The 25,164-nt window shown below is 39.0% G+C and overlaps 1 protein-coding gene across 9 annotated transcripts in view; it reads left to right on the top strand.

The window, feature by feature from the left end:
- The window catches only part of flrt2 (fibronectin leucine rich transmembrane protein 2), a 112,839-nt gene that overhangs the window by 66,345 nt on the left and 21,330 nt on the right, over window positions 1-25,164 (top strand). For 4 of the 9 annotated variants that reach the window (XM_061812717.1, XM_061812720.1, XM_061812719.1 and 1 more), the window contains one exon: window positions 19,819-19,883. The exons of 3 other annotated variants lie outside the window; for them this stretch is intronic. The gene's annotated coding sequence lies outside the window, so the exon portion shown is untranslated. Of the gene's footprint in view, window positions 1-6,349; window positions 6,442-19,818; window positions 19,884-25,164 lie in introns of those variants that run through there. 2 more of the 9 variants (XM_061812716.1, XM_061812722.1) reach the window with 2 other exon arrangements.

The following is a 25,164-nucleotide window of genomic DNA, read 5'->3' as shown; positions in this document are numbered from 1 at the left end:
TAATCAACACATGGTGTGACCATCTCTTAGAAGATGGTGACTCTTAAATCAGACAACAATTCACTTCATCAAGCAAAAATAGATGTGGATATCACATAGGAGCATGTGTTTGTGTTGAGAAGTCAGAAACCGACAACGTTGAAATTTAATATCCCGAACAACAGCGGGCATCTGTTTGAAATTGCCACATCAGACGAAACGACGTGTCATCTGAGGTTTTTGCATATATCTCCACTTGTACTTGACATCCCACAGGAAAAGCCTGGCGTGTGGGGAGAACTGATGCGTCCTAGAGTTTTTTGATCAAAGCTCCACATGAAAAGACAGCAAACAGAACAAAATACGTGCAGAGCTCTAAAATGAATTATCTTATCGGAACTTGGCGTTCTTTTTTGCAGTGAAGGTGAAGGCAAGGATTTTTTTTTTTTTTTTTTTTTTGACTGTGGGGGCATCTGGTGCACATTAAGAGAAGACCCGACGTCGCTTGGTGACACATGACTCAGGGATGGATGGAAGCTTTTTAGACCAGTGTCTGCCTTCCCACACATTGCTATTCTTTATTTGTCCGGCACCCAATAAAACATGCACATTGTTATGTGATAGCCAAAAACTCAGCAAGCAAACAAAATCCTCCAGATCTACTTATTAGTCTCTTTTGGTTTGTTTTTTTTTCCCCTCTCGTCCGAGGCAGGGTGTGCTTTGGAACAAAGTCAGGATAGTAAATATTTTAAATTAACTGTTCAGACTACACCACTTATCGTGACAAAATGTAATTTGTACAGTCACTAAAATGTGTATTTTCTTCTTGTAAAGCAATGAAGTAAGACCATTGCAGCAATGGGAATGTGAGGAAATGTAAGAACAATTTATTCCCAGCGGACAGCAAATAACCTGCAAAAATGATCAAATTCACAGGCTTTTGTTTTGTTACAGTCAACATTGCTGTGGGTAGGACGCTTATTAGATCCTGCCTGTGTTTCCACTTGTGGCTGAGTTGAGGCCCCCTCGACAGCCTTTATCCAGTTATGTCTGGGCACAGCGCTCACATTTCCTCTTCTGTTGTGGCGCTGAGGGGAACCAATGTCCCCGATGCCACCTGCAGTTTGCGCAAACAAGACCTTTCACCGCTCAGCTGGGTACTAAATGCAACAAGAATTGACTGGAAGTCGTGGATTACTACATCAACTGATTGGCCACTTGGTTTAAGGGTATGCAGTGGAACCTTTGAGGTTAAACACAATACCTTCCTGGGATGATGGGCCTCCAATTTGTTCAGATTTCTAAACAATTTTACCATAGGAAGTAACGGAAATGGAAATAACTGTTAGAGGGTCAAAATGTTAGCATCAAAATACCTTTATTAACTGCACAGGCAAATGTTTTGTCATGTTTTGAATAGCTGTTGAAGTGTGAAAATGAATGGTAGTAAAATTTCACTCACTCAATCTCGTACAATGAAATTGCTGTTGATGGTTTGCTCTTGCTCTATACAACAGTATCTTACATTTTTAAATGCGTTCAGATTAATTTACCTGAGGGTGTTTAAAGATCTATAAAAAAAAATAGATACATTTTATGAAACCATGGAAAGATCATATGCAAATAGGGCATTTAAATTTCACCAGTAGTGAAATTGTGGAAGAAACCTCCACAAAATTCCTGTTCTTGTTCTATAATTTCTAAGTGTTGTTATGGGTCTTTACATTGTTAGTACAAATTAAGATAGCTTAGCTTAAGTAGAGTGAAACGGTGGTGCAACTGGTTAGGCCTTGGCCTCACAGTTCTGAGGACCGGGGTTGAAATCCTGGACCCGCTTGTGTGGGGTTTGCATGTTCTCCCAGTGCCTGCATCGGTTTTCTCCTGGCAGTCAGGTTTCCTCCCACATACCAAAAACATGAATTACTTGCCCCTAGCTGTGATTGCGAGTGCGACTGTTGTCTGTCTCGATGTGCCCTGCAATTAGCTGGCAACCAGTCCAGGGTGTACCCTGCCTCTTGCTGTTGACAGCTGGGATGGGCTCCATCACTCCCGCGACCATTCTGAGGATAAGCGGCTAAGTAAATGGATGGATGGATGACTATGCACATGAGATCAATATATTGGTGAGGATGATGTCATATATATCACAATTAGTTTTCCGTGTTCATCTTCATTAGGCTATGTTGACGAACATAGTAACAGTCTGGATTGTTTCAACACTGTTTCACACAAAATGTTTTATGGGGTCATTTCTCGAGCATTATGTACATATTCTACGTACGATAGGCAGACAGGAGTAAAGAAAGGTCAGCTGCATGTTTTTGTCACATTATTTAATTATTGTAAACTGCTATTTAGGTTTTGAATTGTTTGGAGGTTTTTTCTTTTTTTTCTTTTTTTTCTTTTTTTTAGAACATAAAGGTAACTGGTAATAATGGCTTTCATCATGTAACATCTCTGTCTCTACTTTAATGCCACGCATAGTGATATATTTTATTTGTACAACATTTTGAAATGTAATATTCAGAGGCCTAGGCCCAAAATTCAACACTGCCACAGAATTTTTCAACATTCTGCAAATTTCCGCACACTGAAAAACATCAAAACAAAAATATAACAGCTTAACTTTGATAAGGAGTAACAAATGCAAGGGTGTGTTGTTATCTAATGTAATTTTATGTGTCAAGGGAACTATAATTTTCATTTAAATGTCTTTAATGTGTGCTTCGCTTGTGCAAGCAATGAAAAAAGTTAAAATTAATCCTTTGATGCTTGCCAAACGGCGGTTTGGTGAGCTGCTGTGGAATATGCTAATGTCTGGGGATTGCAAGTTTTTGGAGTTAGTGTTATAAAAGCACCCCAAAAAGGCACATAACTGAGGTGCTCTGTAGTATGCTGATGTCTTTTGGGAAATCATGTATAAATACAAAGTTTTCTGGGACTTTTGGATATATATTCAGCATTTTATACACAAATTAGGGTCAATTTCATTCAATAGGTTTGCTTTCACTTCATAGGTCATTGGAAAGTCTCCTCTCAGACGTCCATCTTTGGATATATGCAGGATGTTGACACTGCTTTTTGTTTTCATATTTTGTTAACCGTGAGAAAATGTGAGATGAGAAAGCAACTTGACACAGCGTAGAAGAGCCATATCTGGTTTTTCGTGCCCGGCCTGACAAGTACTCGCTGTGGCCCTGAGGATGTGTGAAAGGGAGAGATACAGAAATAAACCACTTTCCATTGCTTTACCTAATCAAATGCAAGGCTACACAATGTCCCTCTTTGAGCGTGTGCCACTATTCTGGCACAGGTTTCCATTTCAACCCTCTGGGCACATCAGCAACACATTTGCTTCCGACTGCCATTTATTACAAGCCAATTGGAAGATTCCGAGGTATGGGTCATTTTGCATTGGATCTCTGGGAAGTTTGGGTCTCTTTACACAAGGCAATTTTAGTATTCGGTGTCTTTACAAAGAGGATCGCGATGGTCCTATTGGGTAACCCTCCTCTGGTATGTCCGTTGGTAGTATGAAGCATAACAAAACAAAAGTAAAGCTGGTAGCTTGCAGTGACATTAGTGTATTTTATACACAGCTGATTGATATCCAATGCAAGGGCTGTATCACATACAATGTTCAATTTGTGTCTGACACCCATAGTCAATTTATTATTGTGGCTGTAGTTTTCAGTGGCTCACTAATACAATATTTAGTGTGAGGACCTTTGGAACCATTAATTCACAACAATGTAGTCTGTGGGTCATTTGACACAAAATGAGCTGGGGAGCTCGATCAAACATGATGTTTTCATTGTCTCAGGATGGGCTTGGTAGTTTTTATTTCCAAGTAAACTGCATCAATGTGCATTGATGATACCGAAGAAAGAGGACAGAAATGGAGAACAGCTGAAGGAGTTTGCTACCAAAGAGCAGAAATAATGTAAGATGGGTCCTTTCATGTAAATGAAGCTATACAAGAAGTAAAAATGGTTTAGGGAGGACATTTATGGAAGCCAGAACTCCAATCAGCAACATGTATTGTATTCGTCTAGATATAAGTTGTGTGTCTGCATTCACACCTGTGTGGAATTTATTTTCCTTTTCTGAAATGAAAGGTTGCTCCATAAAGTGAAGAATGCAGCATTGTTTCAGTGACAAGTGTGTGATGTTTCCCATTTTGAGCAGTTGGAGTGAAGGTGACATAGTGACGTGATGCCGTATTCAATAAGCAACGTCCCGCACCCCATCGCAACAGTTTCTCAGGTTTGTCAACACGTTGGGCCCAAACTACGCCCTTGAGGTAAAGCCCTGATTTTGTTTCAAGACATTCAAATCCACCATGACCTTTCTTTTAATTTTGCTCAAGCCTTCGTTGCCTCAAACTGGCGTTACGGCGCGCTCTGAGGCATGCAGCTTAATAATAACTTGGGCTTGAAAGTGTACTATTCGCGATCTTATGACATAAACACTGTATGACAACTGTGTGCTTTCTGAGAGCGCACAGGAAACGTCACATTACTTTTGGGAAGCTTTATTTTTCTTAATTGCAACAGTCATTTGGAAGCGTGACCAAAGAGGAGCAGCAGCAGCTTCTTTAGGAACAAACGTGGATTCTGTGCAAACTAGGCAAGATGGCAAAAAACAGAGAATCCAATGTTTTTAGGTATGAGTCAGACTTTGGTCGAATGTGGGAGAAATCAGTCATGACTTCGTAATCGGCAAATCCCACTGTTTAGTAAACTGGGTAAATGCGATATAGCCTGTCAATGCCTGACGGCTATGGAATAAAGTCATTGATTATGTGAACATGAGGGTCTACCCTAGCAATGGATGTGTGGTATTTTTTTAAACCAATCAATAAATCAATAGTGTACACACACACCCATAGATTAGGTCTTTCGTTTTTATGCCCGGTGATAACCGGGATAGGCTCCAGCACCCCTGCGACACTTGTGGGGATAAACAGCTATGAAAATGGATGGATGGGTGGGTGGATGTCATGAAAAAAATGAAAACTTTCCTCTTACTTTGTGAGTCTATAAAAAAAATATTCTTTTGAGCTGCAGCTAAAATTTCATGAGTTCATGAGTAGCCCAATTTCAAGGGATAATCAATGTATTTTATTCATATAAATTTTTGACAAGGCACTTACTATTGGATCATTTTTGCATAAATGAAATTAAAAAAACATGGTGGATTTTTAAAAAAGGTTTCCCTCAGGCCCTCGCACCCCATAGAGTTTAATTCAACGTTTCATAAATATTCATCTCGACAGAGCAATCAAGATGGTGTGTTTGAAAAAGAAATTAATGTGATAATGATAATAATGTAAAAAAAAAAAAAACACCATAAACTCCATCTGCTAACACTTTGTATATCTGGGCTTCCTGGTTTCAGAAGCTCTTGCCCCAGAATTATGGGACTGCTTGATGAGTAGTTGCGTCGATTTGGAAGGTCCTTGGCGCGAGGCCTCGGCCACGACTGGAAGACGATCAGAGAGCAGAGTCATTAGAAATCCCTCATTCGCACTCTGCAGTGTAAACGGCCCAGTGGTCTCCATCTAAAGGAAGCCAGAGGAAAGATCACCTCTGCAACACTGAAATAGGAGCATGCACAGAGGAGTGGCGCTGCCAAAGCTGAGTTGGAGGAGTGAAAAGATTTATATGTGCCTTTTTATCGATTCGCGTCCCGCACAAGATCACTAAACTGTTGCCAGGGACGGGGAAATGAAATTGGAGCCCCCTCCCAGATGCACCACACACATTAAAGGGGTGACAATTTGCCTTCATAAAAGCCTGAACACACTATGGAGAGAAGATTTCTTTTGCAAATGTACTTAACCCCTCATTATAGTCATTATTTCCCTCTTTTGGTTTGCAGTAAGTTATCCCAGAACAGGATGTCCCCGAACATATTTTAAAGACCAGAACCCAGCATAATTGATTTCTTTTTACTCCTGATATTCCCCTGACGTTAATGGAGTATAATTTAGATTTGTCATATTCTCAGTTTTGGTTGGGTTGATTTTTCTGTTTCCTGTGTTGCATGTCTCGTGTGGTCGTTTTGGTTGTGTCCACTTATTGTCATTTCCCCTCTTCCCTTGCGTTGACCAATCAGCACCCTCCAGATATTTTTGTCCCGTCCAGGTGACTCTCGTTGTCTCATCAAGATGTGAATTTAACTTTCTGTTTTCTTTCCCTTCTTGTTGTTCCGTTTTCCTTGGTGCTTCATTGCTCATTGGGGTTTTCAATGTAAACCTTTGCGTAGAGAATCGTTTTTTACTGTGTATTCTTGGTTGTTACTATAAGTTGTCTTTGAATTTATATATATATATATATATATATATATATATATTTTTTTTTTTTTTTTTTTTTTTTTTTGGAGCCTCTTCTCCTTCTGCCTTGCATTCCTCACCCTTCACTAGCCTTGACCAACTGTGACAAGATTCATACCGCTAAGGTAATTGTATTCCAGTAGTGGTAGATTTAGAATTAAACTTGCATTTGTGTTTTTCAGTCACGCAGAAGCTGTTGCTTGCATTGCTTGTCACAGCAGACTCAACTTGAACGTGTTTGGAAATACTCTTGTATGAGAGGCTTGTATTCTTTTGTTGTGCTAAGTACGTGCACAACTTCAGCATGTGAGCATTTTTCGCTCACTGGTTTCAGTTTTGTTTACTTCTTCTGGTGTGATTGTGAGTGCGAAGGTTGTCTGTCTCAATGTGCCCTGCGATTGTCTGGAAACCAATTCAGGATGTACCCTGCCTCCTGCTCATTGACAGCTGGGATAGGCTCCAGCACTCCTGTGAGCCTTGTGAGGATAAGGGGCTCAAAAATTGATGGATGACTGTACTGATCTTGTTGTTTGATTGCAGTATTCGATGCGCATTCTTATTTCCAGTCTTCTGCCTGTTTTTAATACAGATCAAACATTTACATTATAAGGTTTTGAAACCTTTACACTAATTTTCATTACTTTTCCACACTTACGTGTGTGAGGAAGAAAGTATTCCAATTAAACTAAAAAGTCCCAGTTAAAACAATGCTTAGGTACTTTTTAAAATATACTTTTATGTAGTCCCATGTTTCCCTTTACTATGCAGGTAAAGGGGTGGGGGGTGTGGGCTGAGGCAAACAGTCCTCCACAGCTCTATTCCTCTCCTACATAATCTCTCCTCCGCTCTGTACAGTGTCATATTCAATAAGCCATTTCCACTTTAGAGCAATCTAACCAAATGTGGAGGATTACATTGAAATCCCACTCATAACTAAATGGAAGGACATCACATCACTGATCCTAAAGATATTCTACCTTCACAAGAATAGTTTTAAAGCCTCTTGGTCCAATAATGGGACGTTATTATAGAAGCGAATGTGTGAAGTTACACTGCTAATGATGTTGATGGCACTGCTCAACACCATCTTACGCTACAATTATCAAACATCCTCTTCTTATTTAAAAAAAAAGCTGCAAAAATGGGTCATATGGTAAAACTATTTTAATTGCCAATTTTTTATTTTACTGTACATGACCAAAGGAAACAGCCACTTTGGCTGTACGTCAAAGTGCTTCTATGTACTTTAAAAACATGTCTGCATCCACAAAGTATCGTTAAAAAAAAGATATTAAAACTATGCAAACCTTTTTTTTTCTTTGTATATATTGCGTTACTTGTTACATTCAAGATGCAGAAAAAGGTCAGAATATCAGAAAAGGTTGTCACCATAGATTATAGAGACAATCTTGATAAAAGTTTGAGATAGCGACACCATATTACTGGATATGAATACTAATTAGTCAGGTTTTGGGAGATGTCAAATATACTTCCTACAAACAAAGTGCTTGTTTAACAGGATGTTAAATAGCTATTATGGCAGTAAGAGTGGCAAATGCCATGATTTAATATAATTATCTGTAAGGATAAATGTAATTAGCTGAAATGTGGAAAAAGTCTATCTGTGCAATTATTTAAGGCACCTTGACTTGAAGGCAAAGAGCAGTATTTGAGCACAAAGCAAAAACCTCTAGTGTTCTGAAGCCATGCTACAAGCTTTTACTCTTTCCCAAGAATAATGATCTGTTTGAAGGAAAAAAAAAACATTTAACACCTTGCCTCCGCAGAGACCTGACTTTTTATGTAATTATATGACACACACACCATGAGCAATGCAGCATTTGGCTTCTGTACAACTGAAGAGTAGGAGCTATATTTTCCACACTGTACACACTTGTTTACGTTGGGTAAAAGGATTTCTTCACCATTCACTCCAATATCTATTCTGATCATTTATCCTTGTGCCTCTTATTTCCCACCCTCTTTATTATTCACCACATATACATACCCAATTACTCTCTCATCCATCCAGAAAATGTTGCATTTGCTACAGATGAGAGGCTTTTATTCTGAGATGACATTTAGACTGTGCCTCTTCCCATATTAATACAATGCTGAGATGAATAGTCCTAAAAACCCACCAATCAATACATGGATTAAATAATGCATTTCCCATCTAGTTGTAAAAATGTGCTTTTGGTAATGCACCTACTAAGAATGTTTTTTTTTTTTTTTTTAGTATTGCCTAAAGATTTTCTTTTGCACTTGTGCTTCAACGTGAATACATACCCTATATGGTAATGTTGAATGTAAACCACACACAATAATCCTCCTCAGCACTAAACCTAAAACTATGGCAGGCAATTATCTGAGCGATGCTAAATATTACACCTATCCAAAGAAAGTATCAAATACCTAACCATTAAATATCCTTTCGGTGTATAACAAGGATCTTTTGACGACTTTTTCTCTTGTTTGAAAATGAATGGATGGATGGATGGATTATGGAGCTGGGTAAAAGAACCTTCATTTTCTATGCCAGTGCTGTATTGAGTAGAGAAATGCCGCCTGGAACTGTAGACACTCTTCAAAACACAAACTCAAAAAATTCAGAACTCTAAATTGCTTCCGATGTCAATCCATATTGGAAACCTTTGGCCTTGGTTAAGGTATGTGTTCAAGTCATGCCATTGTAGGTTGAAGTGTTACAAAACATACGTTATCCTGCTTTGACTTTTTTTTTTTTACTTCATATCTCAGATGACTTTGAGAGGTGGATTGCTTGGTTGCCACTTAGTCCGAAGGCACATATTGACAAGCAACCATTCAGGATTACACATCTCGACAATATTTGAGTTTTTAAGTATCCTACTTGCTTTTGGAGTGTCAGGAAGCCCACAAGCATGGGGGGAGCATGGAACTACACACAGAAGGGCCTTAGCCAAGATTTCAACCCAAGATTTTTCTTTGCGTGATCGCCATGTGCCTGCCTGGGTTTTCTCCAGGTACTCTGGTTTCCTCAGGCATTCTAACAAAATGTGGATTGAAGAATTCAAATTTCCCATGGATGTGAATGTCTACAGTATATCTGACCTGCAATTGGCTGACAACCAGTTCAGGGTGTACTGTCTCTCGACCAGTAAGTTGGGATAGGTGCCAGTATGCCCGTGACCCTAAGTGATGATTAATGGAATGGAAAATGCATGATGATTATAACGAAACTGGTGGCTTTTTTTTTTTTTAAGTGATTCCTTAAAAATAAGTCAAATGTTATCTAGAATTGCAAGATTTTGGTACGACAAGTCAACTGCTTGAAGACAGGCCACAGTAACTTAATGCTAATGTGAATTAAAAAAATGTCTGTTGCAGGGCTGGAGCCCTGTAACCAATGGTTTTCACATAACTTGATGCAACATGTCATGGAACAAATTCAACTCTTATCTCAATGTACCTCCTTATCGTCATGGACTGTAGTGCTTTTGGGGGAGGAGGGAATTGCAATACCTACATAAAAACTGATTACTGGGCACCCAAACTGAGGCAGACTGTGAATTTTATCCTCTCAACTCATCCACCTAAGCATGTTTTGAGCTGTAATGACAGTCAAATGGCCTTTTAACTCTTCCATTGCCTCGTCTAGCTCTGCACACCCGTTTCCCTATAATTTTGGCAATAAAATTGACAGGTTCTCACCTTCCTTCCTTTTTGGCACTTGTCATTACGTTTATGCTTGTCAGTCCCTCTTTGGGATGTGGGCTCATGTTGCATTTACTGACCCTTACAGACACTTAAAAATCCTTTTTATCGTTTTTTAGAGTTGGATTATGGTTTGGATCCATTGGTCTCCAGCTTTAGATACAACACAGACAACAAGCAGCCATTATAGAAACATGCACAACCTAAAACTTTTACTCAATTTTACATGCAAAACTGTTCGTCTGTCCGTATAAATCGGTTACATGACAGTTTTTATGTAGCTATTACCTTTCAGTTATATCACAGTTGTAAAATCTAAGACAGAATTTCTCATTTAATGTTCTCTAATAAAACACAGGACCCACTACAACCTTTGTGATGATGGTTATTGCCTTGCTAAGAGTGTCAACAATGACCAAAAAAATAATATTACAAGGTTCATAAGTTGAATTCATAGAGCTGTTTACAACCCATTGAATGCCATCTTTTATTTTCTGTCACCAACACTTGCATGGATAATGTATGAGAATACAAGTTACAAATCTTCTGTAATCCCATGCATGCAAATTCTGTGTAAAGACTGTAAACTCAATAAACTGGTTACATTTGAGAGCTGGCGGATGAAGCATGCTGATGGGGAGATAACTTTGTGGTCACAATCATCTCCATGATCTCACACCAAATCCAGGCTCAATTGATGATCCAAACTATCAACCTCCCTAAAAATGTTAGTGAGAATTTATTGAGAAAAAAAAAAAATACAAAAGCAGTAGCCCTTCAGGCACTTGACTGTTCTGTAACTTGGTGCAGCTATCGCTCTCACTGTAAGGCAGAGGAACTATGATTTCTCCTCAACAAATGGATGATAATTATATATTAACATTTTAACGTATGAAAATAGCTTTACAAAGAAATTACTGTATTAATCCTTAAATTGACAGTGTTTACATACTCTTGGTAACAATATCCATAACCGTTTTTCTAAATTTCATCATATTTGAATGATTAATTGGTACTTTTTTTTTTTTTTAAACAAGTCTTATACGGAGTCACTCCTGCTTACATACTGATGTAATTCATTCTCTCCCAAATAGCGTAATGTCAATTTATCGCAAATATGTCTCTGTTCACCTTAGAAATTTTTGATGACCACTATGTTAAAGGTCTAATCCAGAGAAAATATAGTTGTCTATCATACAAATGTGGCTAAAATTGAATCAAAATGTTTTAAAAATTCTCAACACAACAAATTATATAAATTTGAGTCAAAGTCAGTCTCACGATTTTGTTCGGAATGTCACTTAGATTCGGCAAGTTCCGAAACTCCCTGGAATGTGATGTCACGTCAAGACAACATTTAGCCAGAGAGTGAAAAAGATAGAAAAGATGGTGAGGAAATTTGTTGTATATGGCTGTTCTGCGTCAAACGCTGACAGAATCAGTTAAATTTAATGGCCGAAAGATGAACAAATAGGCAGGTTATGGATCAGGTTTGTGGAGACAAAGCGGGCGCTTTGGACTTACAAATCAAAGTCAACAGTGATATGTTCCAAGCATTTCACGGAGGACTGCTTTGAAAACCTGGTACAGCGTTCACATGGCTTTGAAAGCAATTGTTTAATATTGACAAGTATCTACCCCGTTTTAAATGTAAGTACAATACTGATACAGATATATATAGTGAAGAAAATAAGTATTTAAACACCCTGCTATAGTGCAGGTTCTCCCACTTAGAAATCATGGAGGGGTCTGAAATTTTCATTGTAGGTGCATGTCCACTGTGAGAGAGATATTCTCTAAAGAAGAATCCAATAATCTAAAAATAGAAATCCAGAAATCACAATGTATGATTTATTTGTGATACAGCTTCAAATAAGTATTTGAACACCTGAGAAAACCAATGTTAATATTTGGTACAGTAGCCTTTGTTTGGAATTACAGAGGTTCAACGTTTCCTGTAGTTGTTCACTAGGTTTTCACACACTGCAGGAGGGGTTTTGGCCCACTCCTCCACACAGATCTTCTCTAGATCAGACAGGTTTCTGGGCTGTCACTGAGAAAAATGGGGTTTCAGCGCCCTCCAAAGATTTTCTATTGGGTTTAGGTCTAGAGACTGGCTAGGCCATACCAGGACATTGATATGCTTCTTACGGTGCCACTCCTCGATTTTTCTGGCTGTGTGCTTTGGGTCATTGTCAGGTTGAAAAACCCAACCTTGACTCATCTTCAATGCTCTGACTGAGGGATAGAGATTGTTCCCCAAAATTTCACAATACATCGCCGCGGTCATCCTCTCCTTAATAGAGTGCAGTCATCCTGTCCCATGTGTAGAAAAACACCCCAAAATATGATGCTACCACCCCTATGCTTCACAGCAGGGATGGTATTCTTGGGATGGAATTATGACCAAAAAGTTCTATTTTGGTCTAATCTGACCACAAAACTTCCTCCCATGACTCCTCTGTATCATCCAAACTTAAGATGGGCCTTAACATGTGCTGGTTTAAGCAGGGGAACCTTCCGTGCCTGGCATTTCAAACCCTGACATCTTGGTGTATTACCAACAGTCACCTTGGAAAGGGTGGTCCCAACTCTGCCGTGTAGTCCTGGGGTGATTCCTCACCTTTTAAGGATCATTGAGACCCCATAAGGTGATAGCTTGCATGGGGCTCCACTGAAAAGGAGATTGACTGTCATGTTTAGTTTCTTAGATTTTTCTGATTGCTCCAACAGTGGAACTTTTTTTTTTCACCAAGCTGCTTGGCAATTTTTCCGTAGCCCTTTCCAGCTGTGTGGAGTTGTACAATTTTTCTCTCTGGTGTCTTTGGACAGCTCTTTGGTCTTGTCCATGTTACAAGTTTGAGCCTTACTGATTTGTATTGGGTGGACAGGTGTCTCTATGCAGCTAATGACCTCACACAGGTGCATCTGATTCAGGATAATACTTGGATTGGAGGTAGACTCTTAAAGGCGGAATAACAGGTCTTTGAGGGTCAGAATTCTAGCTGATAGACAGGTTTTCAAATAGATATGTGCAGCTCTAACCCTCTGTATCATCAAAATCATTGGCAAACTTAAGACGGGCCATGACATGTGCTGGTCTAAGCAAGGGAACCTTCTGTTCTGTGTATGATTTCAGACCATGACATCTTAGTGTATTACCAACAGTCACCTTGGAAATGGTGGTCCCAGTTCTTTTCAGGTCTTTGACCAAGTCCTGTCGTATAGTCCTAAACTGATTCCTCAGCTTTCTAAGGATCATTGAGACCCTATGATGTGATATCTTGGATGAGGCACGACTCCGATTGAGATTGACCATCATGTTTAGCTTCTTCAATTTTCTAATGATTGCTCTAACAGTGGAGCTTTTTTCATCATGCTACTTCTCCGTATTCGTATCCGAATTCTCCGTAGCCCTTTCCAGCTGTGTGGAGTCGTACAATTTTTGTCTCTGGTGTCTTTGGACAGCTCTTTGTTCTTGGCCATCTTAGAAGTTTGAGTCTTTAGTGATTGTATGGGGTGGACAGGAGTATTTATGCAGGAAAGAACCTCACACAGGTGCATTTTATTCAGGATAATACATGGAGTGGAGGTGGACTTTTAAAGGTGGAGTAACAGGTTTTTGAGGGTCAGAATTCTCGCTGATAGACAGGTGTTCAAATACTTATTTGCAGCTGTATTACATAAATCGTTAAAAATCATACATTGTGATTTCTGGATTTTTCTTTTTAGATTATCTCTCACAGTGGACATGCACCTACGATGAAAATTTCAGACCCCGCCATGATTTCTAAGTAGGAGAACTTGCCATATAGCAGGGTGTTCAAATACTTATTTTCTTCACTGTATGTCATCTAATATCCGTATTCATCTGATGTTTGTGATGTGACGAAATTTGGACACTGTATAAAGTTAGTGTTCTGTGACGGTGAGGTCTTCCTGAAATTCGACTATGGCAGTGCGTGCGCTCAAGTGTTAGCTGCATTATTTAAAATGCGGGCTAAATCTTTAAATGCAGAATGATAATGGAGGTTTTAATTTTTCATTTTATGCTGACAGTCACTGTTAAAACAACAAACTGCTCACTTTTGTGTGGAGGGAGCATCAGACATTTAAACGTGTTTGAATTAGATTTCGTCAAGGTGTACCTAAATTTCTTGAGGCACCTACCACTGTGTTTTTGGTGCAAAGTCCCACATCAACTTCATCAGATCTTGTTGAATCCTGTCCTTGTGTCGCATCGGTCAACTCGGTTTGAACATATATGGTTGAATTACACCTGCATGGGATGTTTTTTGAGCACTGGAAGAATAAGTAAATTCGTCCTTCAGTTCCTATTTCTTCCAAAGAGCATTCCATAAAAACTTCATCACTGCTGTCTATCTCCTCTCGATCCCACTCACAACATGTATAATTCTGTGTTGGAAGCTATTGTGTTTACTGGGATTGTCTTGGCGTGACGTCACACGGAAGCAGCTTCAACAGAGCCTCGGTTTTAAACAGACATTGGAGGCATTCGGATTACAAAGAAAATGTGCACTTTGGCGCTAATTTATTTAATTTCTGGTGAGAATTTTTTGAATATTTTTAATCAAAATTAAAAAAAAATGTATTATTTGTGTGATTATACAAATAACATATAGGTCCTCTGGATTAGACCTTGAAGGAATAAAAAACAATGTGACTAATATTAAAAAAAAAAAAAAAAACTTTTTAGTCATACTCCGCCTAATTCAGAATCAAACCTTATTCAGGTTGAGGTATTCTAAAAACGTTGTTTCCATGGCATTATACATGGAGTGCATAGCAAAATGTTGCTGTTACTAAGGGTTTTTGTTTTTTTTTTTTTTTTTTTGGATTGTGACTTGTGCAGAGAAAATAAATTAGTTTTATTTTCACACAAAATCATCATAGCAGTGCTGGGTTCCATTATCAGGCGGAACAGGTGCCGCATCATAACCCATGAAGTGTTACATGAGTGCTTGGGCTGTGTTTACAACTTCAAGTGAAGTTTCCCCCCCCCCCCTCCAAAGTAGCACTGTTGGGAAGGAAATGCAGAAAATCATGGCAGTTTTAGAAAGAAAATGGGTAAATCATCGCAACATAAATGTATCAGCACCTCAGACCAGAATCGTGCCTTGTCCATGCGTAATAAAGCCAATTTATCAGCTATCTGCTCATGTGGCTGCAAACTAGGGTAACTTGTCAATGCAAACCAGATGCCATCAAAATATACTGATTTATGACCAAAATACACTGGTATCTGCAAAAACAACAACACAGATTGTAATAAATCTAAACCAGGGTTTCCCAATATGAAAGGAGGTTCAATTGATAGTTTATTATAGAGGGATTTTTCTTTTTTTTTTGTCTTGAAGGAATAGTCTGCTGAACAATGAAAAGCCTTAATCCAATAGGTCATGTCATATATACTGTACCTTGAACATTTGAGGTTAATCTGATATAATTTAATTGTAGTTTTTATCGGCAATTACGAATTTCATGGGTGCCGCCATTCTGGCAAGCCACATGACCTACTTGCGCAGATGTGACATTCTGTGAGTAAACAAAATCATGGCCAATTTGTAGTGTAATCACATGCATTACCACCACCATCGGACACGTGAAACTGCCCCACCGTATCGCGAAATTTTGTCATAATCCGAGGAAGGCTCTGTGGCATATTCTGCCCTGCCAGAGAGAGAAACATTTAAGGACCCAATGGCTAGTGAAGTGTGGTCGTCGCCCTGAGCTGTACGACATATGTACAGGTGTATTTGCACATTTATTTCAGATCAACACTTTTAGAGTACAATATGTCTCTGAATTTTAAATAAGTTATGATGCAGCTAACTAATGACAGAAGTACTTCTTACCATTAATGTGACTTCTTGTGGTTTCATACATCATGCAGGTGAGACTTACATCCGTTCATCGTGACTGTAATTCAATTTGATTTGCCATCATGATGGCACGATGAACAGTTCTTGAAGACAAAGGCCAGATTTTTATTTGTTTGATTATCTTGTCTTTATGCGAAGTTGGCAAAATGCTTTTTCGAAACATCAAGTACAAATGCTTTGGCATACGTCCCATCCGTGAATTTAAACGCACAGTAGAACCCTCCCTCTCCACAAAGGCTGTCCATTCTTGTTAAAAACTGCGGTACTCATATTTTTTTTCTTTAGCCACCGTTGTCAAAAGTTTCCATAATTATTGTTCAACACGATCCACGTTTGATCATTCTGTACTTGTGGTTGGTTAGCGAGCCAGACTCCGTCATTCCCGTCAGAAAAATCATCCAAATATTCACCCGTATTTACAGCAAGAGGTTCAAATCTGTATGGATATATTCCTCTGTCTTCCCGATTAACCGATGCTGGTATTTGCTCATCAGATGAGGATAAATCTGAGAAATCAGCGCTGTCCGTGATTGTGTTTGCATGGAGGAGGCACGCATGAGACGTCACTTGCTGTTTAAGTCATGTGACTCTCCAAAATGGCGGCCCCCGTGAAAATTACATTAAACTCCATTGATAACCTCAAATTTTCAAAGTGCAGTACATATGACATAACATATCTGATTAAGTCTTTTCATTGTACAGCGGACTGTTCCTTTAAGTGTTCTACTTTTCGAAACACAATCCAATTTTCTTTGGTTTTTGATTATGAGCTCATGGTTAAATTGTTTCAAAGATTTGAGATTATTTCCCTGGTACACCCAATTACCTCACAATGCATGCTCATTTGTGTGGCAAAAGGCTTTAAATCACTCATGTAAACTACTGCAATAGCATAAAAAATATGGTAGAATAAATAAGTATTAATCAGTCATGATAGGTAATTACTACTACAGAGTAATCCCGAGCTTGCTTTTAACCAAAAAAAGCTCTGTCATGTTTGTTTTGTCTCTGGCAATTGCTATCAATGTAAATTACATATAGGTACCAAATTGGAACTGGAGTTGGATGGGAATAATTCTTCAGTCATCTTGTAACTGTTTGTCTGCTTTGGTTTTTGTTTTCCTACTGTAAGCTGCCTTCATTTGTATGAGTCAATTATTTGTGGATGTGGCGGAAAGGTGGCAATCTGTGTGACCGTCTCTGCTTTAAGTTTGACATTTTAGTTGTGTGTGTGTGTGCGTGTGTGTGTGCGTGTGTGTGTGTACATAACAAAAATAAAGCTCCCCATTGATAAGAACAAGTTCTTCTTGTTAACGTATCAGCAAAGTTGGACGTCAGCCAGCACTAAAGTCTCAAGGGCATAGTTCTACACAACCCCTTGCTATGACACGACACTAGACTGCAACTCCAAACACATGCACGCATGGCGAGATAGTCCAGGAATGGAACATGTGTTAACACTCTCTTTCGAAGAGATACATTGAAGAGGACATTGAGCAATGTTTCATCTAACATCTCTCTAGTGGCCCACCGATTGCAGGCATCTAAAATGCTTCCATGTGCTGTCTCTGCATTCCGACTACCTCTAAGGCATTTCAAGACTCCCCTCAAAGATATCAGATACCTAGGAGAAATTAGATGATCATGAGAAATACCCAATAGCTCTTAGTTAATAATAACAGTTGAATAACAAGTTGAGGTTTTTGTCATGTTGCACATTTTGATGCTAGTGCCCGATGATTGTTTTCCTACTGTTATCCACCAAGGAGATGGAGTCAGGGCTTCTTTATGACATCCATAATCACCATCCCTGGCGGCTGCATAGGGACATCAGTTCCAGTGGGCTGTTGTAGGGCACACCTTGCTGTCAAATAAAAGTGTCTGGATGAAGGTCGGCGGGAGAACAAAGAGGTTCTCTGTGTGGAGGGGGGCGGGGGGGGGTCACTCTCAGAGGGTGAGATACGAACCCGTCTGTTACTGTGTGCAATATTCTGCCCCCAGTCTATTTGTTTAACCATCACCCATTGGTGTGGATGTCAGTTTAAAGTAGCATAACTGGCCTCTGCTCTCACATATTGACAGTACCACATGGTCAATCCCAAGGTTGTCAAACCAGGGACTTGCTATGACAAATGGTATTTCATGTCAAAGTTACATACATCCTGCTTGCATTTAATATAAAACAGGATTACCACATCTTCAATAGGAGGGAAATGTATGGATAGTTAACATCTGTTTTCAGGAAAAGATCAGGAAAGGGCCTTCATTTGACAAAATTTGAGTTTGTTAACTGCAACAGGACGGAAAGTATCGTACTGTATAGAGACCAGTCCTGCTAAACTGCTTCACGAACCTTGTCTTTAGCATTAAACATGATAATCCAAGAAGCAGTGTTTAATTAAAGTGTATGAAGAAAGAAAGTGAGGACTTATTTCAAAATGTCTCTGTAGAACATGGCAACTACCAACAAAGTGTACTTTCCACCAGTACACAACTCCAAAAAATATTTAAACGAATGGGTTAGATCTTACAACATATTTCCCCATAGGCTACCATAGGTCATCAATACCCAGTGTATCCACCACTTGTCTAACCACTCAATCAATTGACTTTCTCAGTATGTCAATACACCATGTCAGTGACATTGTTCGTTTCTCTGTTAAAAAAAATCTAGCTTTTCAGAGCAAAAACAAGTCAGAACCAATATTTGGCTAATGTGATAATCATAACACATCTCAAATGAGATAAATATTTTGTTCTTGGTATAATTCTAAAAAGTCTGATTATGGAGATAACTCTACGTGTTTAATGTTCATAAGTGAGAGTGATTAAAACATTTTCACTTTGACACTTTTTTTTGATAAATGGTACATAAAGGCAACCCAGCATAAGGGGAGGTTTTTTTTTTTTTTTTTTTTTTTTTTAAGGGTCTGAAACTTACTCAAATAGGACAGTGTCGTCTAATGAATTCCAATCATGTAGACCAGCAATAAGACAAATCGTAAGATGCTTGCTCGTCACTATGAAAAGAACCACAACGGATATGCACACTAACTGCTTTACACCCTGGTCAAACTGTCCTTTGGATGCTGTTTTATAAATGTATGTGTGTTGACTGGGATGTTAGTGTGTAATGTGGTGTAAATTAACACCGTTCCCGGAATTGCATTAAACCCTACTATGAAACCAACATGATTATTGTGTTTGGTATGCACTTATACATGCCTAGTCTAAAACTCAGAGAAAACTACCTTCAACATAGAGATGATAGCAGTGTTATTCAAAAACATACCTGTAACAGTCTAGAATATATAATCTCGTAAACACCATAAAATGTATTACAGAATAGTATCGATCGCTAAATGTAGTTTTTAATTGCCATAGAACCAACAATGTACCAAAACTCCAAATATGTACTGTTGTATTTCTGGCTTGAAAAGAACCAATGTCAATAATTGCAAAGCGAAACAATATTCCTCTTCATGCTTCTTTCCCACCACGCTGTTGACATACCTCAATACAGCAGGGTGTTCAAAATATTCAAAATGTCACTTTGGTCAACATTTCTCAATCCTTTATAATGCACTCTTTGCCAGCGTTAGCGGCAGGCTCTCCCATGGTTTTAGTGATATTATTCTAGGCACTGCCTCTTCTAGCGTTGATCAAGACCAAAGTGGTGGTGCATGCATCTTAATGTGAGGCGCTATCAGACAGTTGCACTCACTCGTTCCTACAGTTTCTGGACCGCACAATTAAATCTGCTTGTGCCAAGAGAGTGTGAGAACAAAACAATGAAAAACCCAAAGAGAATGTCATGAATTTTACAGGGTAGGCAAGCGTTTTAAATTTTAGATAGCCGAATTGTAATAAAGCTAAGCTATTTTTCTGTTTGTGTTGAAACAGTGGGCAATGATCCAGGCATGAGTGAAGTCGTCTGTTCCTGAAATAGAAACCTAAAAAGACAGGCGGTAAGCCATCGACCATTACATAGTTTTTCTTCCACAAGGCAATTTATTTACCATTATAATATCTCTGCTATCTCAGCTTTCATCCACAAATGCAACATTGCTGCTGGTAGATCTGTGATTGGGTCAGTGAGTGCATAGGTAAAATGTTCACGTGCACGAAAGCGGAGAGAACTATTTTTGTTGTAATTAGACAGACAACCATTCAGTTTAAAAGACACGGTTGAATCTAATTAATATCAAACATAGTGTAAATACCTGTAGTATTTTACCAAGACAATAACTGGACTTGTTTTGCCGTATAAATTTCAAATCTTTATGACACTATTTGTCAACATACAAAAACAGCCGCAGTCTTCTTCCATAGAGCGGTGAGCTCATTTGGTCTTTTTCGGGCATTTTCAACTAATAATCAATAGGAGCCATTCTAAGAGTACTGATTAAAAGCAAAAAAACATAAATCCAATAAATTTAGTCCAAAGTATTTTGCTGAGAGCCAGTCGTGGTTCCACAGCAATAGAAGAAGCACGATATAGATCCCGCTACGGGTTCATGGCAAGACTGCTCACACAAAGAAAATAATACACAAGTAAAAGCTAGTGCTTAACCTGAATTCATAGAAATGATTGTTCGTAACCTGAGGTTCCACTGTAATGGCCACCTTTCTGGAAGAAGTGGCAGAAACAAGCACCAAACTGAGAGTGGTGCTTCGGATAAAAAAAACTTAAACAAAAAAAAGACAAAGTACATATTTTTTGTACATATTAGTATTATGGGTCAAACTGTCTACCTTACTTTTTGCCGTCACTGGATTTGTAGTGGTGGAACAACAGTAGAGTGGTTAGCACATCCACCTTACAGTTCAGAGGTCATGGGTTTGTATCCTGGTTTCCTGTGGAGTTGGCATGTTCTCCCTAAGCTTGGCTGTTTTCCCCGGGAGGCCCGGTTTCCTTACACATTCCAAAAACATGACTAAGTTGTTTAGGTCTGAATGTGTTTTTTTTTTTTTTTTTTTGTCAATCTATCACATACCTCTCAAGAGTTAGTTGGGATCAGTGCTTGACCCTTGTGAGGATAACTTATATGGATGGAGGGAAGGTTTTTTTTTTTTTTGGGTGGCATCACAAAAAAATAGCTGCACGATTTGTATTAATCCTTTAGAATTCCTGAATATAGTTTCAAACTGAAATCATGTATGGAGGATCAATTTTAGACAAGAGTATGCATAAGTAGGAACTCTGACGCTTAAGTTATTACAAAAGAGTAGTTTGTGGATTATGAGAATTTTGCAATAGAACCTATTCTCTATATAAACCAATGCCATCAGCAGGACCTATCGTCTAATGCAGAGTCATCACTGGAGTCCACTGGGGAGATAATAGCCATTTGTGATTTGTTTACAAAAGTGCCTTTCAATAAATCTGCGCACGCTTGCAGACGTCTGGTTTGGGCCTGGTGCCACCTGATCGTGACAGAACGAGCTGTCTTCTGCTCTTCTGGGGGATGCACATTGAAAGGAGATGCCTTTTCAATCGATTTGCTTTTTACATTGTCACTCACTCCGAAGTCATCCCCTTGACTCCCCTCCACCTCCCACACTCTTTGTTCTTCCTCTTCACAAGGCAAGAGGCAAGGCCAGCTGAGGCTAAACAAGGCACTCTTGATTCATCAGAGGCACCCGAAGAGGCGCACTAATTCTCACGCAGGCATCCACCAAGAGACACCCTTAGGATGTGTTGTCAGTCTATTTCCAAACTGGGGCGACGTGCTGTGGTAGTAAGTGAAAGGAAAAGTGGAGGGAGGGGGTGTGTGCAAAATAACCACAGTGACCAGATGGAACCACAGATTGTTGCAAGGGGGCTAAGTGCCTCAGCAAAACCATATGGGTCAAAAGTGCCATTTAGGAAAATCACTTTTTTGGGGTGGGGGTATGACATTGTAATCAGGACCGGAGGATCCTCTAAACAAAAGCTAAAGTTCTAAAATTAAAAACAAAAAAAAATGTCCCGCAGCTTCATCTGCATCTGTGCGTCTGCAGGGCATTCAGTTTCTTGGAGTTATATTTCGATGTGTGAGCACAATTGCAAATGAGCTAACATACACATGCCAAGTTGTAATACCACAAAGCATTAAATTACAAAAAAACTTGCCAAGGTTAATGCTGTGAAGCTGATTTGTGACTAGAAGAAATAACAAAAGGAATCATGATGAATTAATGACAGGAAAGAAACGAAAGCCTGAGATCAGACATTTGAATTATGACACCCCAAAAGAAAAGACAAGTAGTGTCATCAGCACAGAAAAGGATTAAACACCAGAGCTTAGCTGTGTCTGAAAGAATAATTGTATTTGTAGCTGTCGTTTTGGAAAGCGCGTTCACCTGGTCACTGATGTAATCTGGATTTATCCAACTTCCTGTCTCATCTTGCAACAGAGGATTTTTCAATCTGTGTCAACGTGGGGACATAGATGGGTAATACAGCCCCGCAACACTCTGCTACCTACAATGCAAAATGTTGCTCCTGAGATCCTGAAAGCTATTTAAACTGAATATAATCGAGAAGGACTTCAGCAGCTCAGTCTGTAATGGCTATGCAACCAATGATAATGACAGGAACTCTAACCATCTCAGTTATAGAGGCACAATTCAAAATTATAAGTAAACCAGTTTATATCAACTTCTTTGCACCAGCTAGTAATATTGAGTAATTAAAATAGAGCAATTAATAAGCCTCTCGAGTCATCTGAGTGTAAATTGCCATGAGCCGTTCTCTACTCAGAACTAATTTGAAAGCATGCAATAATAAATCAACAGTGAGAAGGTGTCAGAAGAGAAAAGGTTGAAGGGGCCTGTGTATGGCGTTTCAGGCCTCAGTTAATTAGTTTGAGGGGAAAGCTGATGATAAACATACCGTAGATTGCCGTTCAAAGAACAGACTGTCTTTTAATAGCTGTCTACAGCATTTCTGGTGTGAAATTATAATACCAAATTTATAGCAATTGTTTAGTGATAGAAGGGCTTTTTAACTCATTCAGATTAGATCCAATTGTTTTAACATCTGTTTCTCACATGTAAATTTGATTCTGCTGTGTCATTTGTTCTAACTGAAGCCATTACAATTTGTTCCAGACAGGAATTACCAAAATTTCAAACAATTCAATGCCGATGTTTTGTTCATGTATTTTTGTGAAATCCATAGCAAATTTGTACGAAACATCAGAGCCATAGAAGTTTGGAATCAATTTTTGTTGTGGGGAGGAGTTGGTAAAGCAACTCGATATGTCTGATCTTAGAATCACCACTGGTTATAACGACATTAAGATTTACATAATACACTGTGTCACCATGTTTGCTATGGACTCAGCTCTCCATTATTAGACTTGAGTCAGATGATCTGAACCCTACTTAATTTGTATCCCATTAGCGTTTATTTCATGTATTCAAGATCTAAACACTTAATGATTATATAGACCAGAATGTTAAAATGTATCCCGAAGCATTTTCAACTGTTTAATGCTCTCTTGGGGGAGCCAAGTCAGAAGACCAATACAATAGTCAAGTCTACTTGAAAGAAAAGCATGAATGAGCTTCTCGTAGTCTGCTTTCCGATGGTAACGGACAGTTTTAGTCATTGATTTGATATGACTGTTGGCCATTTTGGAATGTTTCAGACTTGGACTTTAATTTTAAAGAGTGAATCCAGGTATATCTGAACAGTAATTCTTTGTTGCTTTAATTGCCAAAAATCAATTGTTGTGGTTTAGTAGAAGGAGATTTTGGCTCATCCAGTTATCGGCTTTAGACAGTGGCACAACACCTCAATTGAACCACAGTCATCTGAAGGCACTGCTACATATAACTATCGTCTGCATAGCGATGATAGTCAAAATTAAAGTTCTGGAAAAATTTACCCAAGGGTAGCATATACAGGGTTAATGGGAGGGGTCCAAACTGACTTTTGAGGGGAAACAATGTCATTTCCAGTTGATTGAGCACTTCCAATGGTTACAAAATATTTTGGATTTAATAAAAAGTCCAGATCATAGGTTGTAATGCTGTCATTAATCCATTACTTTATTACCCAATGATCTGACATTAAAAAGAGCTAGTCTCAGAGATAACTGGAGACAGTGGTTTGATAGATTCATATTTTATCCTCACTAAGTTCTTTTTTTTTAATGCAATATCTTTCTTTCTGTCGATGGAAATTATAAGGATGAATGTCTGAGGTCCATAAGGGTCTGAATTATTCTGGAAAGGACCCTGCATATGTCAGTTATATTCACAGATGGGATTATTTATTGGTGGAGGAGGGGCCTTTCACATATCAGTCGGTGGTGCTTTCAGGCGGGGAGGGGAATCTTGCCGTGGTGTGGCCTGGATTCCAATATTGACAATAGTCTTCACCCTATCAATCAGACCTAAAATTGATTTTAGGCTAGTAGAGTGGGTTTTGCGTAGGGGTTGGCTCCATTGGGGCATGCAGAAGTGTGGGGAAAATTTGAAGTGCTGGCTCATCTCATTTGCCATTTCCTGCCGATTTGTTGGTATGACCCTAATGAGTCGGTCTGCCCCTTGCCTCTCCTTCTCTTGTTCATCTGATTGTTTGAGAACACATTTGTTCTGTCTTTTAGTTGTGTACACATTTCTGTTTTCTTTTTGGGGCAACGTATCGCATACAAAGTTTAAAAAAAAAAAAAAAAAGACAATACCTTAACTTCTTGTCTATTTAGACAGGAACAGTCGGCATTGTAAAAATATCTGCGCTCCCAAAAAGTGGAGAAATTCTCAATGAAACTCATGGATAGTGCGGTACACACTTCGCTTAACCACTTGTTTAATTGAAGGAGCCTCAAGAAATGTTCATCTCCAAATCTTACAATTGGGAGAGGTCTGCTTATAAAAACCTCAGCATCCAGGCATTGTACTTTTGTTAGAGTAATGAAATCTCGCTTCAGTAAATCTGATTGCCGCTTGAGAACGTCCAGCCCCATGTGTATAATGACAGATTTCTCCTGTTAGGGGTCGCCACAGCGTGTTATCTTTTTCCATCAAAGCCTATCTCGTGCATCTTGTTCTCTAACACCCACTATCCTTCCTCATAACATCCATCAATCTTTTCTTTGGTCTTCCTCTTGCTCTTTTGCCAAGCAGCTCCATCCTCAGCACCCTTCTACCAATATACTCACTCTCTCGTCTCTGAACATGTCCAAACGATCCAAGTCTGGTCTGTCTAACCTTGTCTCCAAAACATCCAACTTTGGCTGTCCCTCTGATGACCTC

Source organism: Syngnathoides biaculeatus, chromosome 23 (genome assembly GCF_019802595.1).
Source record: "Syngnathoides biaculeatus isolate LvHL_M chromosome 23, ASM1980259v1, whole genome shotgun sequence".
In the NCBI taxonomy this organism is placed as follows: Eukaryota; Metazoa; Chordata; class Actinopteri; order Syngnathiformes; family Syngnathidae; genus Syngnathoides; species Syngnathoides biaculeatus.
The sequence above is the reverse complement of the archived record's forward strand: the minus strand, read 5'-3'. Positions and strand labels throughout refer to the sequence as shown.